At 35.5% G+C, this 10,177-nt stretch overlaps 1 pseudogene; it reads right to left on the reverse strand.

The window, feature by feature from the left end:
• Positions 1 to 299: 299 nt before the first annotated feature.
• On the reverse strand, positions 300 to 2,654 carry LOC118539390 (short coiled-coil protein B pseudogene; annotated as a pseudogene).
• Positions 2,655 to 10,177: the final 7,523 nt, after the last annotated feature.

Below are 10,177 nucleotides of genomic sequence, written 5' to 3' on the forward strand. Positions count from 1 at the left end.
TTTTTAATCCTTAATGAAGGATAGTTGGAAGAAAGGCTGGCAGGGACAAGGGTCCCCCATCTGAAGAGGAAACTACCCTTAAAAGGAAAGAGACCCCATTCTGTTATTCTAAGCTTTACTCAATGACCCAGCTTTAAGCTTTAAGTTTTCCTACTGGGAGGACTTACAACTTGTAGGTGACAGAAAGGAAGGGAATGGCCTTGGGCATCCTAAAGCACATGGTGGTGGGGGGTTGGAGCTCAACAGCCAGTGGATATTTAAACAAAGAGCTTGATCTGGTAGCCTGCGGCTGGCATGCCTTAGGGCAGTGGCGGCCACTGCCGACTTCGTCCCCAAGGCAACAAAACACCACCCTTTCCAACGTGAACAGCTACCTGATGGGTAGATGAGCACGTGGACCAAAACCTGATTGGATGACAGGTGTATGGAGAGTTAATCAGATTAAAGCAGCCCACACCAAAAAGCCCATAAAAACTCCTAGATTTAAATGCCAAATGACAACCCTCTTGGGTCCCCTCCCTCTTCTGAAGCTTTGTAATACAGCTCAATAAACTTTGCTTTGCTGCCCGCCACACTTCATCTGGTCTACCTCTTCATTCTTCAAAGCGGTGGGACCAAGAACTGCAGGCACTAAAGGAAAAGAAATCCTGCAACAATCCTGAAACAGTTTTTTTTATTAAACAGCAAAGCAAAATTGTAATACAATTTTAAATGTTTGCAAATTAGGTTACAAGATGGATGCAAAATGTTTGTGATATGACTATTACATATATTCATACAGCTAAAGTCATTCATCGAATCTCACACCAACACAAACATAAAATTATTCCATGATTAAAAGTAGCCCAAATCTAACAACCATAAGCTGGATTAGTGGATCTCTTTCTCTATTTAACATTTTAACATTATTTCTGATACTAATTTCCTTACCTAATGGAATCTACAAACTAAAGTTTAAAAAATTGTTAAAGAATGACTAAAAGTCTGCAAAGAAGTAGGGTTCACAGGAAATTTTTGGAGAAGAAATGAGATAAAATAACAAGAAAGAATCAATTAGTATACATGTAACACTTTTATTCATGATTTTGATACTAACTAACTCTTAAGGGATTTTGCAAAAGTTGATCTGCTGGGTACTACAAATAAACCTTGAGTCCAAACACTTGTAACCATTCTCTTCTAGATGTGGTTTACATATATAGTCCCCAAAGATCTCATCTGTGCCAGAGATAACATAGATCTGGAGTAAAAACATTTGGACTTGGTTACTACTGTTTACCAAGTACTTTCCTATCCTATTTCTATTTTTCCTCAAAATTTTATATTTCAGATGTACACACAACCAGAGCTTATCTTTTCAGATACCAAGTGGATTATTTTGTACAAGAGAAAGTTTTGTTTTGTTTTGTTTTGTTTTTATTTAAATTCAATTAATTAACATATAATGTATTATTTGTTTCAGGGGGGGAAAGTTTTTAACAATAAATCTTCCCAATTTTACAACTCAGTTTCAAGAAAAATCTTCATTTTTGTAGCTCTATTTTTGTTTTTGTTTTTTTGTTTTGTTTTGTTTTTTAAAGATTTTATTTATTTATTTGAGAGAGAGAGAAAGAGAGAGAGAGCACAAGAGAAGGGGGAGGGTCAGAGGGAGAAGCAGACTCCCCGCCGAGCAGGGAGCCTGATGTGGGACTCGATCCAGGGACTCCAGGACCATGACCCAAGCTGAAGGCAGTCGCCCAACCAACTGAGCCACCCATGTGCCCCTGTTGCTTTGTTTTTAATTGATTAAAGAGAAACCAACAATCTTATCTTATTACCAAATATAACAAGCCCTAACTGAAAAAGTATCTTATTTTGGTTATGTTTTAGCAATTAAAGTTTAGGCTACTCTCATAGATGATTAACTGTTGAAATTACTTTTACAAAAATGAAACCAATTTTTTTCCCTAGGGGAAGGGAAATGAGAAAGTGAGAAGCAAATGGAGAAGAGGCACAAGATGGTGGATAGGATGCATAAATTTGTGCATTCAGTACATGATTTAGCCCAACTTTTTCATGACATAATGGTTACTCTCTTGTATTTTTTACTATGCCTATAATAAAAGATAGTGCTAAACTTATAAGTCAAAGCAAATTCAAACATTTACTTTCATGTTCCATAAATATATGCATCACTAATTATAAAGTCCCTACACTATATTTGCATGTTTTCATGGACTAATATAATACACAAACTCATGGAAGTCTATTATGCTCCTAATTTTGCCTAGATCTGACATTATCTTCATAACTATTCAATTAAGCCACAAACAAAAATACTATAACATTTGGAATTGATCCAAGTTTTTTAAAAAAAGATTGGCAGCAATTCCATAGAACAGAAAGAAGATGAATCCCTAACCTTTCTTTGTTTTTTGTGTCAGTTGTTTGAAAAACACTAGACGATGATATGAAGTTTTCTATATATTGTCCATGAACTTGATTTTCTGATTTTAGCTTCAGACTTTCTTCCTTAACTGCAACTACTCTTGCAGAAAGCATTTTAGATGTGTGTTGGAGTTCCAACACTTGACTGAGAGGTTGTGTTTTTTTTTTTTTTCCTTCAGTTCCACCTGCTTTTTAGCACCAACTACATCCATGTCAGCATTCATCATCTTGGGTTACAAACATTTAGAACTTGGATACAAAATCCTTGATGAATGGTTTGCCTATGGAGACACCAGGAGGGGAAGGGATCAGGAGGACACGTCAGGCCCCAACACTTGGACCAACTTGAAAACAACAATTTTGACTGGTTCACTGCTATAGTTCCAGCTCCTGGAACTGTGTTGGAGTAAGTGGGCAGAAAAAAAAAAAAAGAAGAAGTTTCATCTCTCTTGTGGTGGGATAACTGAAGCAGACCAGCACAGAACTGAGGCACACTAGATTCTACCAAACCGTCAGTAGCCAAAGATAAGTATACTATCCATTTTAGGTTGTTTAGAGTGGGAACAATAAAAATGAGAGTAGCAGATAGCAGATTAGGGAGGTGATGATAAGGAAATAGGAGGTTTTCTCACATCTTTAGCCATCATAAGGAATGCAAGTGACATCTCAAGATTTGGGAAACAGAATAGCATGAGTGGGTAGGGCAGGGAGGACTTTTTCAAACATGAGCTAATAACTTACAGCTAATATATACTATTTTCTGTTAATTAAATATATATGTATATATATTTATATATAACTCTGGGTCAAGAGCCTTTACAAGATTCAGGTTATGGTAGAAAAAAACATTGCCCAGTCCCCCATAATAGGTAAAAGTCCAGATGCTCCCCTCGCCAAAGTGTTTTCATAATAAGAGTTAGAATCTCACCTCTTCATGACACCAACTACCAGTATGGGTGGTATGGATATTGTATGTGTCATGACATTTATTTTATTTATTATCACCCTCTGTTATGGGCCCTCCAAAATTCATATGTTGAAATCCTAACCCCCCACTACCTCAGAATATGACTGTATTTAGAGATAGGGTCTTTAAAGAGATAATTAAAGTTAAAATGAGTTCATTGGGATGGGCCCGAATCTCTTATGATTGGTGTGTTTGTAAGAAGAGGAGATTAGGACACCCAAACGTGCAGCAGAAAGACCATGTGGACAAACATAGGGAAGGTAGCCATCAGCAAGCCAAGGAAAGAGAGCCTAGAAGAAATAATCCAACCCTGCTGGCACTTTGATTTCAGATTCCTAGACTCCAAAAGTGTGAGAAAATAAATGTCTGTTGTTTAAGCCACCAAGTCTCTGGTATTTTGTTATGGAAGCCCTAGAAAACTAATATACCCTCCATTTTAAAATGTTTGAATTCAAATTTAAGAACTTAGTAAAGTATATAATGTTCTCAAAGTCTATTTGTTGACTTACTGAATGAGAAAGGAAGAGTCAAAGTCAGAATAGATATCAGTAAGTATTAACAACAACTGAAATGAAGTGTTTGAAGGATATTCACTGGTGATATATCCACCTGGGAGAAAAACGTGATGATGAAGACACTGGTTCTCCAGGAAAACACCATATATATTCCACTTCACATAAACTGATGCCTGAGAATACATCATTTGTACATACTAATCAAAGGGGGAGAAGATACAATTGAACCTAGAGAGAGAGAGAGAAAAAGAAAAGTATATCTTAAAAGAGGTGACAAGTAGTTGAGATTTTGAAAGGTAGAAAAAGATGTCAAAAAATAAAATTGTTGGAGGAAGCAGATCATGAAAATGACAATGAAAGAAAAAAAATAACCTATGGAAGTGATAGAAAAATGTGTCTAAAATGTAAAGTAGAGGCAGAAGAGCAAAGAAAAAGAGCTATTATCGCCATAGACCCAAGGCAAGAGTGTTGTAATTTTTCAAGGGCCCACAGATACATCTGAAGTTTTAATATAAAATGTATTAGATCTAAAAATGAAAGCTGTAAAATAAAATGTCAAAATATATAAAAGTTTACAAATTATAATATTATGTTCTCTAAGCCATTGTATCCTATACATATATAACAGTTGTATATCAACTTTATATTATTTGGGAAAGGGAAACTTTTTAATATGTTTGATATAATGTATGTAGTGCATCTATAATAAGAGCACCACGGACTTCTGAAAGTCTTAAAATTGCCCTAGGGAAAGATGATATTGCAATGTAGGAAGAGAAGGAGGATATGGTAGAGACAAAATAGTTTTATCTGAGTTATAAAGTCATGAATTCTCTGGCAAACTCTACTGGTACACCAGACAGTTGTTCCTAGAAGAGGTAATAATCAGTGCTAACAATTCAGACATCAGGTAAGTACCTTATTTTTTGGCATTATGGTTGCTAAAATATAACCCAAAAGTATATTCTTCATCAGCAATTTGTCGGTTTAAAAAAGCACAGGATTATGTCTAAATAATGACAAACACTAATCTAGTGAACTCAGTGAAAAATCTGCTGTCAAAGGAGAAAACATTCACCAGTTGCTTGGCATTATGAAGAAAGAACTATTTTACTTTTTCAAGAGACTGAATCATCACTTCCTGTAGGAATGACCTAATAAACCATACTGCATTGCTCATATCAACATGAATCCATTGTTCAATAAAATATGGCCAGATTTGACCATTAAAAAATAGTTTTTCCAGGCAATGAACATAAGCAGTTTTTTGGTATCTTCAGAGAAATTTATATACTACTTCAAATACAATAAAAGACCATTGATTAACACTTAATTAAAAAGATAAAGCAACCCAGTGTGATTTCACACTTGAAAGGAGAATTATGACAACTTAATTTAATGCCAAAATATAGAACTTTATGTTTAATAAGATAGTATGGGAATTTTAGGGAGAGTATAACAAATAATAAAAATCAGTATGTTTATCATATTAATAGGTCATAGTAAATTTTTACAACATTCTGCCAGCATGTGAACCCTGAAAATAAATTTGATTAGAATATTAAAAAAAACCTAAGTTTCATTTCTCAGAAAAGGGAAATCAATTGTTAAGACCATGAAAACTAAAACCATATCTTAAATATTCTAGTATTAAAAATTCTAACACCTATAAGTACATGCTTTCTAAAGTGTATTTAGGTATATTTCTTATGCAGGAAGACTAAGTAAATTGGGTATCCTAGGTACTTCACACAATATGTTCAGATTATGAGTTTTGCAGTTGTGGAGTATAATTATTAAACATACCTTATCTCCTTCTTGGAACTGAAACTGTCATTTGGTATAAATCTATTACTACACATTGAGTTGATATACTCAAAGTGCAAGTATCACTGCATTCCATTAATATAAAAGAGATTAACCAAGATGCTCTGATTCACAGATGAATATTTCTGGAATAAGAGAATATGGGAAATACACCTTCACTGTTAATATGGACAAACCTGCCAAGAAGTAACAATGGCCCATCATGCTTAATTATATTTTTGAGCTTTGAGTTTTTAAGAGTGAATTTTTAAAAGACTAAAGGTAATCAATACACACATGTCAAAGCTTTAAACTCAGTCCTATTTCAGCAAATACAGTTGGCCCTTGAACAATAGGGGATTAAGGATGCCTACCACTCACACAGTTGAAAAATCCATGCATAACTTTTGATTCCCCCAAAACTTAACTACAAATAGCCTATTGTTGACCAGAAGCTTTTTTTTTAATTATGTTATGTTAATCACCATACATTACCCCATTAGTTTTTGATGTAGTGCTCCATGATTCATTGTTTCTGTATAACACCCAGTGCTCCATGCAGAACGTGCCCTCTTTAATACCCATCACTAGGCTAACCCATCCTCCCACCCCCCTCCCCTCTAGAACCCTCAGTTTGTTTTTCAGAGTCCATCGTCTTTCATGGTTTGTCTCCCCTCCGATTTCCCCCCTTCATTCTTCCCCTCCTGCTATCTTCTTCTTCTTCTTTTTTTTTTTTAACATATATTGTATTATTTGTTTCAGAGGTACAGATCTGTGATTCAACAGTCTTGCACAATTCACAGCACTCACCATAGCACATACCCTCCCCAATGTCTATCACCCAGCCACTCCATCCCTCCCACCCCCCACCACTCCAACAACCCTCAATTTGTTTCCTGAGATTAAGAATTCCTAATATCAGTGAGGTCATATGATACATGTCTCTCTCTGATTGACTTATTTCATTCAGCATAACACTCTCCAGTTCCATCCTCGTTGTTGCAAATGGCAAGATTTCATTCCTTTTGATGGCTGCATAATATTCCATTGTATATATATACCACTTCTTCTTTATCCATTCATCTGTCAATGGACATCTTGGCTCTTCCGACAGTTTGGCTATTGTGGACATTGCTGCTATAAACATCGGGGTGCATGTACCCCTTCGGATCCCTACATTTGTATCTTTGGGGTAAATACCCAGTAGTGCAATTGCTGGATCATAGCGTAGCTCTACTTTCAACTTTTTGAGGAACCTCCATACTGTTTTCCAGAGTGGCTGCACCAGCTTGCATTCCCACCAACAGTGTAGGAGGGTTCCCCTTTCTCCTCATCCCCACCAACATCTGTCATTTCCTGACTTGTTAATTTTAGCCATTCTGACTGGTGTGAGGTGATATCTCATTGAGGTTTTGATTTGGATTTCCCTGACGCTGAGCGATGTTGAGCACCTCTTCATGTGTCTGTCGGCCATTTGGATGTCTTCTTTGGAAAAATGTCTGTTCATGTCTTCTGCCCATTTCTTGATTGGATCATTTGTTCTTTGGGTGTTGAGTTTAATAAGTTCTTTATAGATTTTGGATACTAGCCCTTTATCTGATATGTCATTTGCAAATATCTTCTCCCATTCTGTCGATTCTCTTTTGATTTTGTGGACTGTTTCTTTTGCTGTGCAAAAGCTTTTTATCTTGATGAAGTCCCAATAGTTCATTTTTGCCCTTGCTTCCCTTGCCTTTGGCGATGTTTCTTGGAAGAAGTTGCTGCGCCTGATGTTGACCAGAAGCTTACCAATAACATAAACAATCAATTGACATGTATTTTGTATGTTATATGTATTATAGACTGTATTCTTTTAATAAAGCTAGAGAAAAGAAGATGCTATTAAAAAAATCATAAGGGAAAATACATTTACAGTAATGTATGATACTTATTTTAAAAATCCATGTATCAGTGAACCCGTGCAGCTGAAACCCAACTCATCAACTGCATACATGTTGCGATTCATCTTTTTATATGTGTATTCCTGATATTATAGTGAGCATACTAGGCTAGATATTCAAATGCAACATTGTAACCCAAGCTCTACACTTACTAGTTTTAGAACTGTGGCTACTCCTTAGGTCTTGAGACTATCTGTAAAATGTGTATAATTGTACCTACCCTGATTATCTAACCAGATACTCCTAATGACTTGGGCAAATCACTTTCATCTCTTTCGACCTCAGTTGTAAGATAACAACAGTAATAATGGTATCAGAGATGTGCATAACACATGCCAAGCAGTGTTGCATGTGTTCCAAATAAATTAATCCATTAAATCCTCCAAATGCATGTAAAAGTTGTATCTTTATTGCCTAGTGGATTTCAAGATACAGATTAAGTGGTCTGTTGAATGAAAGTTGGATAAATAAAATGGAAAAATGATTTGAAATAACATTTTGGCATTCTTCCTGTGTAAGAAAAAATATGTAAATTTTCTTAACCTACAAGAAAGGGAAAAGGGAGGAAAAAGTAAAATCTCTGTAGGTAAAATGAATGTGAAAAGATATATTTCTAATTTTCTTTAAAAGAATGAATTAAGAACAAAAGTATGTGAAAAAGAAATAGGAAAAAAAGTCTACTGATAAATATGTGGAACAGTCCATGCTGTTAGAATTTGCTATTAAACTTAACCTAAAAAATAAAACAAAGCTTTATATATGCTTGTAGAACCCTACTAGTTAAAGGCTCCATTCTAACTTTTTTATTTAATGGTGTCTGGTTGCTAATTAGTTAAAGACACTCTGGGAGTCATTCACAGCTGTGGCTCTGTACATTCAGGACAGGGCAGTTAACTGGAGGGCAAATTATATACTAATAACCTACGGAGAACCATGATCCATTTTCAGGATTTAACATCAAGAGTGGCAAGAAGGAATAATTATACTGAGCTAAACACACACATATAAACGCACAGAGATAATTTTAAAACATTTAATGGTAGTGAAGAGTAAATTATTTAACTCTAACCAGGGATAAAAGCCTTTTGGTAGCTATCACTTACTGCAGTAAATTTGCTGAAGTTTGCATTTCCTGGCTGCTGGCTCTGTTTATTTAAAGTCATTCTGAATGCTCTGCTAGAAAGGATTTCAGCAATGCTGCCAAATTTTCACTAGATTAAAAATGTGCACTGCTGATAATATTTTTATAAACAGTGCACACAGAACAAGAGCAATGTTCTTTAGATATCAATTTGCTCCTCTTGACAACCAGCCTTCCTGCTAGGTCTTCTCACTTGGCAGAATCAGTTCAATCTGGTTATTTCTGATGAAATGTCCTAGAAAACTTACATCAAAGTCCCCTTATGGGTTAAGTGCTGAATTAGATGTCTCTCATTAACTAGTAAAGCCATAGGACAATTCATCAATGTGAATGTTGGAATGTCTAAATATTTGTTAGAAAAGTGTCCATGAAGCGAAGTCTTTCAACTCCAGAAAAGATAACAAATGATGTGATGTCAAATGTGTCTTGTAGAAAAGTATTCAGATTAAATATAGCTTCGCTCACCCTAATGCTCAGGTGCAAGTTGCTTTCACTATTATTAAAGTAGTTGTAGTTAAGGAATTCTCAGGCTTTCCATTATCCCCTTAGCTTTATTCTAGGATACAAAAACCACAGGAGTTTTATTAAAACAGAGTTGCTCACAATAGGTTTCGTGAGTGGCAGAAAGGAGTCTAAACTGAAAACTCAGGAGTCAGCAAAAGTTAATGGCTGGAGCAAGGGGGAAGTTAAATTGTTAGAAAAGAAAAGCTTTGTCTAAGGAGAAGCAAAAGTTGAAGATAAGAATAGAAAACGCACAATGAGAAATAGAAATGCAAGTTCTATAGGGTCAAAGGCATTAGAAAAATCAAGTAAGGAGGTCAAACACAAGACGCAAGAAAGAAAAATCTGGAGGAAAATTATCAAATAGGTAAAAGTGGAAATATTTATATTTATAATTCCTCCCTGGTTACTCCATCTCTGGATCTCTTCCTTCCAATTATCTAAAATCACTTTCAAACTAGAGTTTCTGTACCCCCAAAGAACATATGGGGCCTTCCCATCAATATAGGCCAACCTAGCTGCATCACAGATCTTGCTTAGAGATTAGAGTAGAGGGGTTTAACATTGTTTTTTAATTTATTTTTCTTAAAAAACAAATATGGACTAATGTTTTAGAGAGCAATTTACATGATTTTTTTAAACTGAAATAAATTTAGACTTGCACAGTTTCACTTAATGCTTTGAGGTCTCCTGTCTTCCTATCTAGTTAGGGGCACTTCAAGGAGCACAGAAAGGTAATTAAATTCCAGCCACTGAAAAGGGAATGAGGCTTTAGAGTAAGTTCAAGAAAGGTTTCTTAATTCTTCCCAGGTACTTAGACTTCCCTCTGGTAGCTGCTACCAGCTTCTTAATAGGACCTCATTAGGGTAGACCAGGCATG

This window comes from Halichoerus grypus, chromosome 9 (assembly GCF_964656455.1).
Source record: "Halichoerus grypus chromosome 9, mHalGry1.hap1.1, whole genome shotgun sequence".
In the NCBI taxonomy this organism is placed as follows: Eukaryota; Metazoa; Chordata; class Mammalia; order Carnivora; family Phocidae; genus Halichoerus; species Halichoerus grypus.